Consider the following 20,963-nt stretch of genomic DNA (forward strand, 5'->3'; position numbering starts at 1 on the left):
CAATGCAACACCCCACCAGTTTGGGCCAGAAAGGAATCCTCAAGGAAGCCCACTTGGGGGTTTGCAGTGAGGTCCTGTCACCCACGTGAGCTTGAGGGGCAACTTCAGGGCTCATCAAATGGTAGTTTCACCCCCACTCAAGTCGAGGGTTGGCACTGCCACCTAAAGCCTGTCTTCTTCATTGTTCTGCGGATCAAAGGCTCGATGACATCTGATGTCACTTCTGTTTTTGGTCACCTGCAACCCCCTTTAAAACCGGCTCGGCCACCATCTTGGGGCAGTCGAGCACTGGCTGTGGGTTCGGTAAGACTCAGGTCCCATCTTTATCTTTTCTGTGTGGGGTCGACTAATTTATTTTGAATCAATTTGCAAAAATTCCTCAAATCCGTCATTTTGGGGTATCAAGTGTTGAGCAGAAGATGGGGACATCGCAAAATATGACAAAGTGATTAAGTCTGAAGACCTCCTGACCCCCCCAGTATGTCAGTATGGACACAGACTGGCACCACGTGTCTTTAGCTCCAACTCAGTGCCAATCCGTGTGGACTCTCCCTGTGTCCACGTCACCCTGTGTGACCTCAGCACATCAAAGACATGGACACTTTTGGGACTGCTGATCGGTGTGTGTAACCCGGCGGCCCCCAGACGTGGGTCCCCGTGGCGCGTTTCTGTAAGTCTCCAGCGAGCCCCCCGGCAGCCCATTTGAATTTGAGACGCGCCGCCTGTGTTTGGACGTCTCGGGCTGTCAGCCATCGCGGCTTTGAAACGATCCTCCCGCTGAAGCCCCCTTCTTACATGACTGCATCCCCCTACGGGCTCGAGGAGAGTAAACCTGCGATGTCTCTTTAGGACTAAATTTAGAGCGACGATGATTTTCTTTTCTATAAAGATACTCATCTGCCTGAATCCCAATCCGTTTGATTGCATTCTTCCCGGCGCACAGCCGCTCGATCCGTTTCTGAGGGGGAAACTTTCTTACAAGTCTCTGTGCCTGGGATGATAAGGCCGCTTATCAAGTCTTCTGAGTCCATTTGGAAGGCTGTCATTTCCGCCGACATTCCGAGGCCGTCAGACGCGTCGGCGGCGTGCAGGAAGACACCACGGGGCTCTTCAAGGAGAGTCGCACACACTTCTATTGGGGCGGAATGAGCCCTTCATATGTTGATAGGGAAAAAGCGGGGGGCACAATTTCCGTGAAGACTTTGAGGAAAGCCATGAAAAATTCTGGTCCTTTACAAATCAAAGTTAAGGAATTACTCAGAACGGCGTCACCGTCTACGCATGTGCGACACAAACAGGCAGGTCCAGACATTAGGGCGACACCAGGGGGCGCTCCAGTGGGCTGCGCTCTTTCAAAAGTTTCTGCACCGCACGTCTTATAAGGGCAGCGCCACCTACTGGCGTCCATTTAATGCGCCGACTCAAGCCAAGTTTAATGAACTTGGGACCCCGTGCTGCCTTCTGTTGGGTGGTGTCTCTCCGGAGCCCCTCATACATCCACCTTAACAATACAAAGTGTCCGAGTGTCTGTGATACTTCAGCCAGGGGGGTTCAAGTCCATGTTTTCTGTCCTATTGTTCTCTGCTGAGCTCTTTATTTATATTAACTTTACTTTTATTAATTACCTGCAGTATTTTTTGCCAGTCGTATATTCCATGTGTTTTGTGTGCCACCCAAGAGCTGGGGGCTCCCTGCTAATCACCATCATGAACTTCTAGGGAGCGGCTGAGTTTACCCGTGTTTAGCTGGGCTTGTGCTTCTTCATATCGCTGCATATTTTTGACCCCCAAGTTGTGTCTTGTCATTTGCTGACATTCTCCTTTTCGCCTTGTGTGCTCTACGGAGCTTCATGAACTCGCAGAGCATTTGTAGGATCAGAAATTTATCTTCTAAAGACTCCACGCAGCTCTTTTTGTTTCAAGCCTGAGGTTTCGATGGGATTTCCCCCTCTAGTGGACATTTTTGGAAGTGCTTTTGAGACCTTTATGCTTCCCATATCAAATGGCATACACATTGCATTTGTCATTCCAACAGATGGCACACCACAAATATCAAAGTTGATTATATGAATCCCATATCAAATGGCATACAAATTGCATTTGTCATTTCAACAGATGGTGCATCACAAACAGCAGCACGACTTTTAGGAATCCCTTACCAAAGGGCCATCTGCATCACATTTCTCATTCCAACAGGTGGCGCATCACAAACATTTGTAGTAGTGCATTTTATCACAACAAAGATTTGCCATGTGCCATCTGTTGGAATGAAAAATGAAATTCATTTATTACTACAAGCATTACAATACACAGTGGTGTGAAAAACTATTTGCCCCCTTCCTGATTTCTTATTCATTTGCATGTTTGTCACACAAAATGTTTCTGATCATCAAACACATTTAACCATTAGTCAAATATAACACAAGTAAACACAAAATGCAGTTTTTAAATGATGGTTTTTATTATTTAGGGAGAAACCTACATGACCCTGTGTGAAAAAGTAATTGCCCTCTTGTTAAAAAAGAACCTAACTGTGGTGTATCACACCTGAGTTCAATTTCCTGATTACTGCCACACCTTTTCAATCAGGAAATCACTTAAATAGGAGCTGCCTGACACAGAGAAGTAGACCAAAAGCACCTCAAAAGCTAGACATCATGCCAAGATCCAAAGAAATTCAGGAACAAATGAGAACAGAAGAAATTGAGCTCTATCAGTCTGGTAAAGGTTATAAAGCCATTTCTAAAGCTATGGGACTCCAGTGAACGACAGTGAGAGCCATTATCCACAAATGGCAAAAACATGGAACAGTGGTGAACCTTCCCAATAGTGGCCGGCCGACCAAAATACCCCAAGAGCGCAGAGACGACTCATCCGAGAGGTCACAAAAGACCCCAGGACAACGTCTAAAGAACTGCAGGCCTCACTTGCCTCAATTAAGGTCAGTGTTCACGACTCCACCATAAGAAAGAGACTGGGCAAAAACGGCCTGCATGGCAGATTTCCAAGACGCAAACCACTGTTAAGCAAAAAGAACATTAGGGCTCGTCTCAATTTTGCTAAGAAACATCTCAATGATTGCCAAGACTTTTGGGAAAATACCTTGTGGACTGATGAGACAAAAGTTGAACTTTTTGGAAGGCAAATGTCCCGTTACATCTGGCGTAAAAGGAACACAGCATTTCAGAAAAAGAACATCATACCAACAGTAAAATATGGTGGTGGTAGTGTGATGGTCTGGGGTTGTTTTGCTGCTTCAGGACCTGGAAGGCTTGCTGTGATAGATGGAACCATGAATTCTACTGTCTACCAAAAAATCCTGAAGGAGAATGTCCGGCCATCTGTTCGTCAACTCAAGCTGAAGCGATCTTGGGTGCTGCAACAGGACAATGACCCAAAACACACCAGCAAATCCACCTCTGAATGGCTGAAGAAAAACAAAATGAAGACTTTGGAGTGGCCTAGTCAAAGTCCTGACCTGAATCCAATTGAGATGCTATGGCATGACCTTAAAAAGGCGGTTCATGCTAGAAAACCCTCAAATAAAGCTGAATTACAACAATTCTGCAAAGATGAGTGGGCCAAAATTCCTCCAGAGCGCTGTAAGAGACTCATTGCAAGTTATCGCAAACGCTTGATTGCAGTTATTGCTGCTAAGGGTGGCCCAACCAGTTATTAGGTTCAGGGGGCAATTACTTTTTCACACAGGGCCATGTAGGTTTGGATTTTTTTCTCCCTAAATAATAAAACCATCATTTAAAAACTGCATTTTGTGTTTACTTGTGTTATATTTGACTAATGGTTAAATGTGTTTGATGATCAGAAACATTGTGTGTGACAAACATGCAAAAGAATAAGAAATCAGGAAGGGGGCAAATAGTTTTCACACCACTGTATATTCCAACAGATGGTGCGCTGCAAACATTAATGTTGAGGTCTGCGCCAATTACTTGAATTTCAACCCGTCTTAAATGGGTGGCACGGCTAGTTCTTTATTAGACGGATTGGGCATCTTAGGAATCTGCTTGGCAGGCTGCCCTGTCCTGATCAGTCCCCAGGTTGCCCAGCTTGTTCCTCGTGGTGCCCTTCACTCCATGATTGTATGATGGTGCGAGCGTTGCTGCTGCTGCACACAAAGCCCTGGACCACTGAGCCAGGAGCGGAGAGTGAGTGGCCTGCCTTAACCGTTTCAAGTGACGCCTTTCTGAAGGGATCGTCACGCTGGACAGGAGTGAAGTCCATTATTCTGGTGAAGCTGAAAGACCTCAGAATGCTCTGAAGAGACCCCTTTTATTTCCCGTGTGCACCGACCCCGAGGTGACTGTCCTCTGTTTTGAGAAACTGTAAAAGTGCCAGCCGCTTTGCCAGCAGATGCCAAGCCAGGCGTTGTTAAGCCCGTTACATGAAATCCAAATGAAAATCCATGATAATTCATAAGAGGGCAAACACAGAAAATTTTCGCAAGGCGCTATGTTTGGTTATTGTGCGATTCAATGTAATTGTTACATAAAAGTGCATGCGTCTTTATCCAGCCATGCAAGTGGACCCTCCAAGCTGCAGGGAAAACTTGGGGTCGGTGGCAGAATTGGCACTCCAGCCTCCCACTGTTCCATTCCTTCTAAACTGGTGTGGTGCTGAGGTGTCACCCACTGCGCGGATTCGCTCGGGTCCCAATCAGGGATCCTGAGGTGGTCTGTCATGTGGTGGGTGCAGTGAGGGGCTCCTAACCTCTGTCCTCTCTCCTTTGTCTGTTTTCTGCTATTCCAACATCGCCACCCTTTATCCAAAGTTCAAGTTCTACCCCTCACAATAAATGGCAGACATTTCTCACTCGCCTGATAATTAGTTGAGTTGTCCAGCAGCAGAGCAAGTTGCAAAATTCAGTAACGTTTTTACCAAAAAAGGCACTTTGGATGATTTTCTCATTTCCATCAACGTTGAGATTAACCTGCAAACACCCTAAACGAATCAGCGACACGAGTCACGATCAACAAGGAGTGTGTGTTAGTCAAAAATGGCTGGAATCGGTCAGCAGCAGGGTTGGGGGGCTTAGCCCTGGTCGATGCCGCGGAGTGTCGGACCCCTACAGTCTGCCGAGTGGCGCCACGCCGAGCTGATCGAGATTCGCATTTCTGACTTTTATGGTGACTTTGGGGTAAGAAGAGGACGTCAGGCCATCGAACATCAAAACAACGATGATCGCGTCTTTCATTTGTTAATTAAGAGCTTCACCCTGAACAGACTGGTAATCAGCAATTGGGGGCAGTGCCAGGAGGACATCGTGTCTGCCCAGCTGTTTTAATTTGTGTTTGGAGAAAGCAGTCAGGAACATCAGCAAGGCGCTATATAAAATTAAAATGCTGCTGGTTCAAGCCACACTCTTTATCATCGGTGTGACTCTGAGCAAGTCTGCCGTTGGTACAACTGTAGAATGATGGCAGCTCGCCTTCCAGCTCCCCAAACGGTGACACACCGGGGTCACATACCCAGTCGCTGGTAGCAGTTGAACCGGTGGGTTTGAGCTTTCCAGCCCAACGCATCAACAGCTCCGCCATGTCGCTTACTGCCCGACCGCATAATGCACTCCAGCCATCGGTATTCAAGTCGACGGACGGATTGCCAGCAGGATTGGGATTTCTTTAGCCAGCCAGCCGCATCTCCCAGTCCTCTTCCCGCCAGCACATTTTCCTGCTTCATCCCTCCGTTGTCTCACATCTGGAATCTGCGCTGTGATCTGTGAAAAGCCGCAAGTGCGCAGCGCCTGACCGGAATGCCGTTAATTGCAATTCAGAACACGGCAGTTCTTCCGATGGCCACAAGGTGGCAGACTAAGATTAACAAATTTTTTTTTCGAGGGGTCGACGCGTTAGAAAGCATCGGTGCGTGGGGGAGGGGGCGGACAAAGGGTCAGCTGGGGGCTTCACCCGCGCCATTCAATGGAGAACGAAGGTGGCAGAACAGGCCAGACAGGAGTGCCTGTGCCGAGGCGTCGATGGCACCTTGGGCGCGTTTGCGTGACAATATTGACAAGCCCAACAAAATGGTGTAATTATATCCCCCGGCAGCCCCCTGTTCGGAAATGTGCAGCTGCCGGCTTACATTGAGAGCAAGTTTGCCTTGCGACTTCGCCTTTAATGTGCAAATGTGCAGTGCCGGCGAGCAGCTGCTGAGATCAGGACAAACACTTGTTAACAAGCGGCAGCGAGGCGGCGGAGGACCAGATCGGGGTTCAAGTCCTGCCGGGCAGCCGCCCCCGCTTAACCCCTTACGGCCAGGCGGTGACGCCGCATCTGCCTGCTCGGTTATTGTCTTCTGCCCTTCACCGATTGACCGACGAGGCCATCTGCAGCTTTAAATGACTGCCATCATGCGACTGGGTGCGAGAGAGACGGGGGAACGGAGTGGGCGCTCTGGTTAATGATGGCGGCCGCTGACTTCTCTCTGCGCGCTCTGAGATTCGGCGGCTCCACGCGCACGCGCACCCTGCCGTCCCGGCCTGCGCCTGCGCATACGAAGAGCCGGTGCGAGACCTCAGGGGTTCTGAAACTTTCTGAAGCCAAGGACCCTCAAAATATCGGACCACCTGGTCATGCGCCCTATCCCCCCAGCAAAGACAGCCGATTTACCACCAGGGTGTGACGGCAAGGGGCGTTTTTACAAATCTCACAACGCCCCCCCAACACTTCCACCCAGCGAATGAGTTGAAATTGTTAAAATAAATAATCTACTTTCTTTTAAAGAGCCAAGTCAGCTACGGTCTGGGGGTCTTCCTCTGGCCTTGCCCCCTCATGCTGTGTCAGTGGTACTGTTTTTCATTTTTTTATTGGCTGAATTTGAGCTCTGAGTAACAAGGGGCTGGAAGGGGGGGGGGTATCTGATTGAATGACAGTAAGTTGGGAGGGACTACATGTCTGAGTGACAATAAGCAGGGAGGGGCTACACGTTTGAGTGAAAAGAGGCTGGAAGGGGCTACGTGTTGGCTTAGCAGGATTCTGGGAGGGGCTAGATACTTGACTGATAGGTGGCTGAGAGGAACTAGATTTTTGAGTGACAGTAGTTTGGGCGGGGCTAGATGTTGACATGACATTAGGCTGGGAGGGGCTAGACATTGATGTGGCAGGACCTGTCAGCTGGAACTGAGACCTTAGGCTTTAAACCATTAGGGTCCAAGCAATAGGATGGAGGACTAGATGAGTGAAAGGGGCTTTGTGTTTGACTAACAGTAGACTGGGAGGGGCTAGATGTTTGAGTGACACTGGGCTGGGTGGGGTTAGAGGTTGGTGTGGCAGGACCTGCCAGCGAAGATGGAGTTCATGCTTGATAAGAAAGGAAAGGCACTACATAACTGACAGACAGTGTAAGAGACATCCAAAGGATGGAAAGATGGGGGAAGGCGGCTGCTTTAGGGCAATGCCTCCCCCAAAATGTTAGATGGCAGCCCCCCTGGTTTACAGCAGCGCCCCGTATTGACACAGGGCACCACGGGACTTAGAGTTCGATATCACAGCCCAATTACGTACCGTGGGTGCCACCAGGAGGTGCTGTGGAAGAACATGGAGCAAGACATTGATACCTGACCTGGAAGTGCTTGGAGGCCACGTGGGCAGAAGAGCAGAAGCACTTCGAGTTGGCCATTTTGAAAGGATGGGAATGACCTCCCAGAAAAAGGGGTGGAAGGTGGAGGAAGCTTACAAGGGAAGAGCGGAGGAGAAAGAGACAGATAATGAAGAATTCGGTATCGTGCCGAGTATTTACTTGTGGCTGTGGTGTGGGAAACGAATGGAAAGAGTTTCTCTTAATAAAAAAAAAAGATCTTTGTGCTTTTAACTTGTGCCCCGTGTCTGTTGTGTTGGGTTTGAGGAGTGACAGTGCCCTCTAGTGGTCACAATCGATAGGTAGATATGAAAGACACTATAAGATAGATAAATATGAAAGGCACTATATAATAGAGTGAAAGGCACTATATGATAGATAGATTGATAGAAATGTAGAGTAGTAGGCAAGATAGATAGATAGATCGAGGTCACCAGTCTGGGGTTCCAGTTGATTGTATTTGAAGGTTCAGCTCATGGGCTGCGTCAGTATGGTCGCCTGACCTACCACAATGAAGACAACAAACAACTCCATGAAAAGCACAAGTCAGGATGGAGACGAGATAATCTCCAGGTCCCTGAATGTCCAGTTAAGTCAATCACAAAGAAACACTGAGAATATGGCAGAGCTGTGAATCTGCTCGAGCAGAACATTCACAAAAACTGATGAAGACGAGCGAGGGATGCCACCAGGAGACCTCTGAAGGAGTGACAAGCTACACAGCTGAAACTGGAAAGAATGTGCAGGCAAAAACTGGGCCTGGGGGCTTCTCTGCAGCAGGCCTAGGAAAGGTTTGAGAGGGAAAACCTAATGGAGAAAAACGTGGGGAAATTCTGGAGGAAAACCTGATGGAGTCTGGAAAGAAATGTGAACTTTGGTAGAACGAGGCCAAGTAGAAAGCCAAAGCCACACAGGAAAGGCTTCAAAATAAAAAGGTGCTCATCCGGCAGTGGCCGACTCAGAATCCGGATCTCAGTCCAGAGGTGAATTTGGGGCAGGACTTGACAAAGGCAGTTCACTCAGAGCCACCATGATGACTGAGGAGAAAAGGCAGAGCTGATAGAGGAAGAGACCTGAGCACAGAGAGTTGAGGCTGTCTATTCATCTAGCCATTATATAGCGCCTTTCATTACATATAGTCCTTTTCATCTCCCTCTCTATTATATAGCGCCTTTCCCACCTCTCTCTCTATTATATAGCATCTTTCCTCTCTCTATTATATAGCGCCTTTCCTCTCTCTCTCTCTATCTATTATAGAGCCTTTCCTCTCTCTCTATTATATAGCGCCTTTCCCATCTATCGCTCTATTATATAGCACCTTTCCTCTCTATCTTTTATTATATAGCGCCTTTCCCACTTATCTATTATTATATAGCGCCTTTCCCACCTATCTCTATTTATAGCCTTTCTCTCTCTTTCTATTATATAGCGCCTTTCCCACCTATCTATTATATAGCGCCTTTCCTTTCTCTCGCTGTGATGTTTTCTTTCTGTCTGTTGCTCTTTCTTTGTTTTCTAACAGACCAATCACTGAAAGCAGACGTCATTTCCTTTTGCACAAATCACTCGTCCCTAATGAGCGAAGCCTCAGACTTTGATGCTCTGAATTTCAGACCGGAGGGTCGATCGCCGGCTCCATCTTCAAGGGGCTGATAAGTGAATGTGACTAAACCTGCGATGTCCTGAAATGACAGAGCGGTCCTCGGCCAAGCGCTCAGATCCTCCTCGCCATCGTTGACCGTGTGGACTCCTCACCAGAGCTTTTCCACTCCTTGCCGTTTTTCTTTTCTTTTTCGAAATCTCAAAACAAAGGCCAAGTTATTTTCGTGATAACCCCGCTGACTGCCCGATGACCCATAAAGACGCGTGTGTTTCCTCTCGAGTCGTGTCTAAACGTTCGTGTAGGTGACTGACGTTTTTTTTCTGTGTTCCCAGTAACGAGCGGTGATTTCTGACTGTGCTGTTAATTCCTCGACACAAGTCCACCGCCGTCGAGGTACGCGGGCCGCATGTTTCTGAACGGCTGATGTTGAGGCTTAGAATCGTCAATGGCGTCTGATTTAGTGGCAGCTTTACAACGTCCATCCTGCAATTCTTACTACAAGGACAGAGTGTTGAACGTGGCAGCGATTTTGTACAAATGTACACTGATGGTTGCCCCCCAAACCCCCCTTACCTTTGTGGTCTCCATTATCGGGCAGTGCAGGACTAACACAGCGGCCTCTCAGGTCCGGCATCGTCAACTCGGAGGCTGGAATCAAAGAGAAGTCGTTTGTTTTAAAAAAAAAAAAAGATCTCATACTCCAGAATATTTAAACATGGGCATCATATTTAGGAAAAATAATTTTAAATAAACTACAAGAGGATTCATTTCTTGTGAGATACACACATCTGAAGTAATTATGAAGAGAAGTGACAATGCAAGTCAAAATACGGCACGTGTTGAGAGGCAGACGTTAAATATGGAATAGCAACAGAACGACGAACCCTGGCAGGCCGCATAATGACAGACGGCGCCCAGCTGTTCCCCTTCGTGTCTCCTCTCACTAAATATGGATGACATCTCCTATCTGACGGGGGCTCGGCTTCTTATTTACTGTGGCACAGAAAGAAAAAGAAAGAAAGAAAGAAAGAAAGGTGGCAGCTCAGGGCCGTGGCCTGCTCAGTGTCTGGCCACCAGAACACATACCCAGAAGACCCCTTCATTTTGTTTGCCCTCCAGCTATTTACCTGACATGGCAGCACAGAGGTAGTGAATGTTGAATGCCAGCCTACAAACAGCAGGGCACAGCCTGAGGGCATGATGTCCAGGTGAACCAGCCTAAGTAGCCAGTCGGGGCTGCTAGCAATGGCTTTGCACTTTGAGATTTAATGGCACACACTTGAAGAATAATAATGAAGACCCCCAACACCTGCACATCCACACAACTGCCTGATCGGCCAATCACGTGGCAGGAACTTTGTGCAGCGTGACCTGCAGATTCAGGTCAGGAGCTTCAGTTGACGATCACAAGGAAAACACCAGAAAAGGGAAGAATGTGGCGTCAGTGATTTGTGCCGAGGCGGGCTGCACGGAGTATTTCTGTACCTGCTGAACACCTCGGTACCTGCTGAACTCCTGGGATCTTCACACACAGCAGTCAGTGGGGTTTACTCAAAATGGGGCAAACAAACATCCAGGGAGCGGCACTTCTGTTTGATGACAAGAGTCCAGAGGAGAAGAGGCAGACTGACTGGAGCCGACAGAAACTTGGAACAGCACTTTGTACAAGTGTGGCGAGCACAAAAGCAGCTCAGAGCACGTCGACCGTCATGGCACTCGGTCACCTCTTCTGCCAACTGCCAACCCAATTGCTCAGTTTGGCCAGTTGGCCAGCTCTAGGAAGAGCCGGGGTTTGTTTCAAACGTCGCCCATTTAAAAGATTAGACAGATAGAGAAAAGGTGCTATATAACAGATAGATAGATAGATGTTAAAGGCGCTATATAATAGATAGATAGGAAAGGCACTATATAATAGATAGATAGATGTGAAAGGCACTATATAATAGATAGATAGGAGATGTGAAAGGCACTATATAATAGATAGATAGATAGATTGAAAGGCACTATATAATAGATATGAAAGGCACTATATAATAGATAAGATAGATAGGAGATGTGAAAGGCACTATATATAATAGATGTGAAAGGCACTATATAATAGCTAGATATAGATGTGAAAGGCACTATATAATAGATACCGACTTTGTCATTTTTGGTACCCTAGGTGAAGGTGTAAACATCGCACCTACACCTCTGAGTTTTGATGCCATTTCTTTATTATATCGAGAGCAGGCGGGTCGGGGGGCACTGGGGTCCTTTGGTCTTCATTGGAGACAGTTGTACATAAAATAATAAGAAGGGTTACGCACACATTTTACTTCACAGAGCAGGTCCCTTGGTGTGTCCCGGTTACAAAGTTGCCACTGTCCCCCACCATAGGATGCCACCCTCTACCACATGTTTCTTTGTACCCTGATCTGTGGACAGTGTGGCCTGAGATGACACTTCATGTCCGCGTCCACATTTAGCAGTTCACGTCTTCTGATGAGCTCCACATGAAACACAAAGGTTTTCACAAAGTGACATCTACCTGCCCATGTGACTCGGGTGGCACGTCCCTGGCTGTCAGTGTCAGGGCCTGAACTTGAAGTTTTGTATTTTTCAGCCCAAAGTCTTGGCCGGTAGCCACTCTGCTCCTCACCTGACTGCACATCAACAAGAACAGGTGACAAACACCATCTCCTTGTGAAACCCAAACCTGAAGGCAGAGCTCCACGGGCCTACCGACTCAGGACAGACCTGCAGGTCAGGGGGTATAAACGTCCCTGGGACGCGCAATGGGCAGGCTTTCCGGCAGGGCAACAAGGTGGCAAAGTAAAGAGACAGAAAGAATTGAGGGCAGCTGCCGTGCGGTGAAGGACAGACATCTGTTTGTCTCTGAGCAAATCTTCAGGCCTTTGAACAAAAAGAACATGAAGATCAAAGAGGAGCCCTTAAAAAAAACCCATAAATAAAAAAAGGAAGGAAAGGTGGTGGAATATTTGAAGAGCGAGCTTTCCCATCATTTACTTGTGGGCTGTCTTATAAGTTCCATGAACAAATCCCCAAATGCCAAATGCGGCTTTTCAAAGAGAAGTTTGGTCTCAGCTGAAAACAAACTAAGAGCTTCCTGATATTTACAGGGGTCAGTGAATAAACTTTGAAAATTAAATTTCAGAATAAATGACAATATAATCTACTAAAAAAACTAATAACACATAGACAGACAAGACAGGCATTAAGATTTATAGACGGACATAAACAGTGCTGCCAGACGTCTGCTGAGCTCTGATTTGAACTGTAATTCCACTCCGATACACACGGTGGCGCTGTCAGTAATGCCATGAACTACTCGCCCTAAGACATCCCTCCAGATGACTGACGGCACTTTGGCCTCCCACCCTGAAGCTCCACCACAGCGCCAGAAGATGGCGTCCATTACTGGAATGACAACCTGGCCATCCACATCACTAAAGGGGGCTCACCACAAGGTGGTCTAGACCTTAACACTGTCCACTTCTAGTTAAATAGATAGTGTCAGACACACGTCCATGGGCAGCATTTTACAGGTTTTGGTGTCAAAGAAAACACAGAGAAGGGTAAGTGTGTGACACCATCGCTAACCAGTGTTCTGTTTGTCTTCAGAATGGAGGAGAAGACCCCAGAAGATCAGCGTCGTCAGACCTCTCACATCACAAGGTCGGCCTCTTCTGGACCTGCCATTACATAAACAGACCTACCGCCAAGAGTCAGCGTTCACACCTGAATAAGGAGAGATGAGAATGGCGCTCGGTGTCTCTGGTGCCTTGCTCTGTGGCAGGACGCCATCTTAGTGCACTGCACGATATTCATTCTTCTATTCTTCACCGGAAATGCAAATTAAATGGGGCATCCTCAGGGACCCCCAACCCTCACTTTGTTCCATCTGTTGTGAAAGGACAAAGCAAAGAAGAAAAAAAATGTACTTTTAGAAGTGTGTGCGTTGTTTATAGTTTTGAGAGTCGATACGTGTTGCATGTTGGTTGGATGTGCAAGTAAAAGGCACTATAAAGATAGACAGAGATGAAAGGCACTAAATGATAGATGGATGTGAAAGGCACTATATAAGATAGATAGATAGATAGATAGATATGAAAGGCACTATATAATAGATAGATGAATGGAAGAGGGCAGAAGAGCAGAAGCACTTCGGGATGGCCATTTTTTTATAGAATGGAATGGAAGAGCAGAGGAGAAGGAGACAGATAAAGAAAAACCTGGTATTGTGCTGAGTATTTACTTGTGGCTGTGGTGTGGGAAACGAATGGAAAGAGTTTCTCTTAATAAAAAAAAGATCTTTGTGCTTTTAACTTGTGCCCTCTAGTGGTCACAATAGATAGGTAGATATGAAAGACACTAGAAGATAGATAAATAGATAAAAAGATAGATAGATATGGAAGGAACTATATAATACAGATAGAGATATGAAAGGCACTATATAACAGAGATAGATGAATGAGACACACCATACACTCACCTAAAGGATTATTAGGACCACCATACTAATCCGGTGTTTGACCCCCTTTCGCCTTCAGAACTGCCTTAATTCTACGTGCCATTGATTCAACAAGGTGCTGATAGCATTCTTTACAAATGTTGGCCCATATTGATAGGATAGCATCTTGCAGTTGGAGATTTGTGGGATGCACATCCAGGGCACGAAGCTCCCGTTCCACTACATCCCAAAGATGCTCTATTGGGTTGAGATCTGGTGACTGTGGGGGCCATTTTAGTACAGTGAACTCATTGTGATGTTCAAGAAACCAATTTGAAATGATTTGAGCTTTGTGACATGGTGCATTATCCTGCTGGAAGTAGCCATCAGAGGATGGGTACATGGTGGTCATGAAGGGATGGACATGGTCAGAAACAATGCTCAGGTAGCCCATGGCATTTAAACGGTGCCCAATTGGCACTAAGGGGCCTAAAGTGTGCCAAGAAAACATCCCCCACACCATTACATCACCACCAGCCTGCACAGTGGTAACAAGGCATGATGGATCCATGTTCTCATTCTGTTTACTCTACCATTTGAATGTCTCAACAGAAATCGAGACTCATCAGACCAGGCCACATTTTTCCAGTCTTCAACTGTCCAATTTTGGTGAGCTCGTGCAAATTGTAGCCTCTTTTTCCTATTTGTAGTGGAGAAGAGTGGTACCCGGTGGGGTCTTCTGCTGTTGTAGCCCATCCGCCTCAAAGGTTGTGCGTGTTGTGGCTTCACAAATGCTTTGCTGCATACCTCGGTTGTAACGAGTGGTTATTTCAGTCAAAGTTGCTCTTCTATCAGCTTGAATCAGTCGGCCCATTCATTCTCCTCTGACCTCTAGCATCAACAAGGCATTGTCGCCCACAGGACTGCCGCATACTGGATGTTTTTCCCTTTTCACACCATTCTTTGTAAACCCTAGAAATGGTTGTGCGTGAAAATCCCAGTAACTGAGCAGATTGTGAAATACTCAGAGCCGCCCGTCTGGCACCAACAACCATGCCACGCTCAAAATTGCTTAAATCACCTTTCTTTCCCATTCTGACATTCAGTTTGGAGTTCAGGAGATTGTCTTGACCAGGACCACACCCCTAAATGCATTGAAGCAACTGCCATGTGATTGGTTGATTAGATAATTGCATTAATGAGAAATTGAACAGGTGTTCCTAATAATCCTTTAGGTGAGTGTATATAATAGATAGATAGATAGATAGATATGAAAGGCACTATATTATTAATAGATAGAGTGAAAGGCACTATATAATACAGCAGACAGACGGGGTCCTTATTTGTTGAATTGCAGTACAAGCAGAAGCTGGCTGGTCCACAACAGCATAGCCAGCCGACAGCCCACCTGCACTTCACAACAGACCCCCCCCGCCCCACCTGAAGCTGAGCCCATTCAGGGACGGCCAATAGTTGGGTGGGAGATCATCTATGAAAAGCTTGGGTTGCTACAGGAAGACGTGTTGATGAGACCAGCAGGGGGCGCTTGCCCTGTGCTCTGTGTGTGGACCCCAAGGCCCCAGCGCAGTGTCGCTACCGTTCTGTAAAAGTGGGTGCCGTCTTTGTGATGAGAGTTAAAAATGAGGTTTCCGATTCTCTAAGGTCCCCAGGAATCCCTTTAAAAAGAGTAAGGTTGTCCCCTGGTGTCCTGGCTACAGTGCCCATCACAATTCTGGCCCCCTAATTCCCAGGACTCTTGCTGGCTAACTTTCTTTCTTTCTTTCTCTCCTCTTCAATGCCGATTAGCTAACGTGTGCGGAGCCCACTGGCCTCTCTAAAGGTGTGTTGTTGAGATGTAAATCTAAGCTCCCGACTCTCTGTGGCCATAGAAGACCCCTGGGCACACTCAAAAACGAGAAGGTGTCTGGTGTAAATTGTCGACCACAGCCTGGTCCATTCTAATCATTTCCTGTCCCCAATCGTGTGTCAAGCATTCATCGCCTAATGGCTGCGAGTTGAGCCTACTGGCACCTGAATGGCGGGCGCCACTTTGGCATGTTGGCAGTGGCCCCTCACCATCTACATATAACGCCATATAAATGTCATGAATTACGAGAAGCTCTCCTCCAGTCCCAGTTTCCTTACCAGGGTGGCTGAGTGGCCTGTCCCTGTCACATTGGTTGTAAAGTTCAATTTGGCAAGGAGGATCCAAGGCTGACAAGGCCACCGCGCCCGACGCCGGGTTCTCTTTGGGGCACGGGGTGTCCTTTCATTGGCCTCTCATTCTCTGCAGGATTGGAAGTGACAGAGAATTCGAGAAGGAACAGCTTGAGAATGACGGCGGCGAAGGCCTCCTCGCTGAACATTAACCAACTGCTTCTCTGGCTCTACATCTGGCTCTTTACTGCCTTTCTAATCTGCAAACTGTTGCTTGAAATTGTGCAAGTCGCACTGGCGCTGGCCATGCCGATGGCGCCTGCTTTTTACAGCGCTGTCCGGTCCCATGTGGCGTAACCCAGGTGGTCAACTCCTTCTACAGACGGCCGTCGTCCCGTCCCCGAGTTTTCGTTTGAGTAAAGCTGCTTTGTAGAATGTTGTCCGACAGTCCACCTCCTGCAATCCTGATGCCCACTTTACCGCAGATGCCGGGCAGCATGTCAAGAGGCTGCCAGCTGTTGATTTGAATATTGCTTTAAAATGACCACCTGGGGGGTCTCGGCCGACTGGCTGCAGTGGGAGGAAGTGAGCGAGGCAGAGCCATACTGGTAATGTTATTACGTGCATTCATTTAAATGTCTTCATTACGCCGTTTTATCGGTTTACTGATTTCCTGGAATGATCCTCTTGGCTACGCCGCCACATCTCGCGGGTCGGTTATGGCCATCGGTAATAAAAAACGCAAACTGTTCACGCTGTTTAATTGCAGAGTAAGCAAAATGGAGCGCCTCCTGCAAAACAATCAACCGCTTGAGCCTCTTCAGTGTTTATAAGAAGGCCAACTGGCATCGAGGTGGGCGCATGCGACCGGTCCAACGTGTGCGCGTGCCAACTTAATGCCGCTTCACCCTTAGGAGGTAAACGGATAATGGGTAAGGTCTTCACCTGAAAAAAGTGACTTTTCTTCCTAGTTTGGTGTCACCCTGTGTGTAACGCTGGTATCACCCAGGGGAGTCGTAAGCGGATTTTAATTACGACAGTCGAGACAAAGACAGGCCATGCGGGCTCAACGCCAGTCCTACCCACCGTATCCCCTCCATAACACCACCAAGTCAAGTTCTGAAGGTCCCTAAAGTCCTCCTGTCCACCACACTATGTGGTCACTCATTCCAAGTGTCTGGGCTGCTCTGTGTGAACAAAAACTTCCCGATTTCCCCTTCACGAGTTTCCAGCTGTGTCCCCGTGTTTTTCATGAACTCATTTTGAAGTCACCGTCTCGATCCACTGCACTAACTCCCTTCATAATGTTAAACACTCCAGTCAGGTCCCCTCTTAAACTCTAAAGGCTCAGCTCTTTTAATCTTCACAACTCAACACCAGTAGCCCTGAATCAGCCTCGTCGCTCTTCTCTGGACCTTCTCTTCTGCTGTTATGTCTTTATGGAGACCCAAACTGCTCTCAGGACTCCAGATGAGGCCTCACCAGTGAGTCATAAAGGCTGAGCAGAACCTCCTGTGACTTGTACTCCACACGTCAAGGCGCTATATAACCTGACATTCTGTTAATGGCTTCTGAACACCGTCGGGAAGTCGACAGCTTAGAGTCCACTAAGACTCCTAACTTCTCATAAGGTGGACTCTCAATTTTCCAGCCTCCCATTGTGTATTCAAACCTCACATTTTTACTTCCTATGTGTCATTCTTTACATTTACTGACGTTAAGCCTCATTTGCCACAAATCTGCCCAAGCCTGTCTGCTGTCCAAGTGCATGTTATTATTCAGCGAGTTCTCGATTATCTGCCAATCCACCTCACTTGGCATCATCTGCAAACTTAACCATCCATCCATTTTCCAAGCCGCTATATCCTAACTACAGGGTCACGGGGGGTCTGCTGGAGCCAATACCAGCCAACACAGGGCACAAGGCAGGAAACAAACCCCGGGCAGGGCGCCAGCCCACCGCAGGCAAACTTAACCAGCTTGTTCTTTATATTTCTATCCAAATCATTCATATTTATTAAACACAGCAGCAGCCCCGACCGACACTGACACCTGCTGGACGCCACCCTTAAGTTCACTCCATTCTCATGAGGTTCCTCTCATCATCACCCTCTGCTTCCTCTGTCTGAGCCAATTCTACCGCCACCTTCACTCAACACCCTCAACTCCACTTCTTTTAGTTTGATCGTTTATTCGAGACCCCCTTTAATCTTATAAAGCAAAACATTCATGGGAGTCAAAAACTGTATGAACACCCAGTCTTGGGCCCCCCGTGCGACACATACGCTGTTTACTTGTAGAAGGTCCCCCGCGTCCCCCTGTTTTCTAACCCACCTAATCAAATTCTAGTTTATGGGAACCTCTGACTCATCCCAGCCGCATCAGGGATAAAGCAGAAACCGACCCTGGGCTGGACGCCACTTCAGCTCAATCACTGCCATTAAGGTCATTGGCGCCAAAATGAAATGCAATCCCACGCGTTCACTACATTGAAACGCAGCGCATATGCACGTGGCGCATTTCAGTTTTGGTTTTATGGTGTCACAATTAGAAACGTATCAGCCAATTGGTCTTTTCAATATGGCACACGATTTCATTACCAGTTTGAAAGGCGATACAAAAGTGTATTACATATTAGAGATACAGTAGATATGATAGGCACTATACAATAGATAGAGATATAAAATGCAACACAAAATAAACATATGAAAGGCACTATATAATAAATAAAGCATTAAATAATAGACAGACACACACAGATAGATAAGGCACCATATAATAAACAGATTGATGTGAAAGGCACTATATGATAGATAGAAATGAAAGGCACTATATAATAAATAAAGCATTACATAATAAATAGACAGACAGACAGACACAGATACTGTAGATATATTAGACACCATATAATACATAGATACATGTGAAAGGCACTATATGATAGAGAGATATAAAATGCATCACAAAATAAACATACATATGAAAGGCACTATATAAGAGACAGATGATAGACATGAAAGGCACTATATAATAAAGCATTAAATAATAGACAGACACACACAGATAGATAAGGCACCATATAATAAACAGATTGATGTGAAAGGCACTATATGATAGACACAGAGATATAAAATGCATCACAAACAGATACATATGAAAGGCACTATATTATAAATAATGCATTAAATAATAGACAGACAGAAACACACACACACACATAGATAAGGCACCATATGATTGATAGATAAATGTGGAAGGTACTATGTAATAGACAGACATGTAGATATAGATGTGAAAGGCACTATATAAGATAGACAGACAGATTGAAAGGCACTATATAATAGACAGACAGGAAATGCTGTGTAAGACTGGCAGATGGCTACACAAGCTGACTGGTGTTCTCTAAATGGCCGCATTGCTCCCAGTGTCGAGACTGGCGACTGCTGTATGCTGGTCAGATGTGCACGAGAACTTCACTCGACTCTCATGTCTGTCCAAAGTCACCCTCAACGCCTACCTGACACAATTAGGATCAGCATTATGGGCTGTGGTGGTTCACTTTGAGGCTGACCACCTCTGTCCCTGCTGTCCCCCGGTTTGTGACTCAAGGGCTGCTCTATTCAGCCATCTAAGGTCACACTAATCACCTCGAGTGACTGCAGATGATGATGATGACGATGGCTGCTCGTCACTGTGTAATTATTGCTATTTGCAGCATCCCCATTGCCGTCACCACCGGTGCCAAAAGGTAAACAATGCAATGAAAGAAAAGACAAAAGTGGATGTTGAGACGGCCAAAAGCACAGCCCCGCTAAACATGGCCGACTCGATGTCACCTGCTGCACTGTCAATATGGCCGCCCAGTTGTCGGTTTTTACTCTGCAGACATTTCAGAGCTGCAACATAGAAAACGTGTTCTGAAATCTTTGCAGGTGACTCGGTCAGGACGAGAACTGAACTGACATCACGATGGCGTCCGGTCCGGCACTCCCTCCACTACGCCACACCGGCTGCCTTGTCTTAGGATGTTATGCTGTAGTCGTAGGTTTCAGAATTCACTTGAAAAGACTTGAATGCTGAGCATAAATCAGTCGACCCGTTTTTATCACTTCATCCATCCATTTAACTATCCAGCCACCCATCTGTGCTGCCGCCCCCCCACCTCCTTATCTGCCCGATCCGCGGGTTGTCGCCTATACAGCCTCTTACACCCCACAGAGAGCTCTTTGTATGAACAGTACGATCCGCTCATCCCTCGGCAGATGCGCACTTCCCACCGTAAACCGGGGGTCTTCCTGGTGCGACTCCCGAGCCAACCTGTGCTCTGGCCGATTACGTCAGGCTAGTGACCTGGCACAGAAGAAGCCGGTAAAGCTGTGCCTCCCCGGGGGGCAACTTTCAGCGTGCGCGAGGCGCCGAGACGGACTTGGCGGGCGTCCAGCGCTGCCTTTTTATGCCTGTCTTGTTGAGAGCTTTCTAAAATGATTAAGTAGGCTGCAATTGGAGCAATAAGACCAGCACTAAATGTGCCCTGAACTGATGAGATTTACGGTGAGGGCTACTGGGCCGGGCACGTCTTACCTGAGGTGGTGGTGGGTATGGAGGCGGGGGGCTGTGTTTGGGGGTGCCAGGCGTTAATTGATTACTGGCTGGAGGAGCTCCAAGCCGTTTACTTGCCTCAACTTGGCAGCAATTTAGCAGGCCTGGGCTCTCGACTCGCTGAAATTCATGATGTGCCGCCAGGGCTGTGCGCATTTTATAACCTCCATTACTCAAGGGCCCCTGAGGATGACGAGAGTCCTTTTTGAATTTTCACCTGAATACGAGCCGACACGAGGAAGAAGCTCCATTAACATCAAGCCTCAAGAGAGAATTCTGGAAGTGAAAGCAGGAGGTGGCCCGGCGGATGCCTGGTCACCGTCGGCTTGGGTTTTGTTTGTTTTCCCTGAGCCCGCATGGGGTCTCATCCTGAGAAACGGAGAGTTTAGGGTAAGTGGAGACTCTGAATCGGACCGGTCACGTACCCGATTGATGTCACGTGTATTTTCTGTTTGGAATTATTTACTATTCCTCAAGTCTTCATAATGTGTGTGGTGTGATGGTAGTCCGCTGTCTCTTTAAATGTTGATACAAGAACATAAGAAATGTGACACACGAG

The sequence above is a fragment of the Polypterus senegalus genome, chromosome 12, assembly GCF_016835505.1.
Source record: "Polypterus senegalus isolate Bchr_013 chromosome 12, ASM1683550v1, whole genome shotgun sequence".
Taxonomy (NCBI): Eukaryota; Metazoa; Chordata; class Cladistia; order Polypteriformes; family Polypteridae; genus Polypterus; species Polypterus senegalus.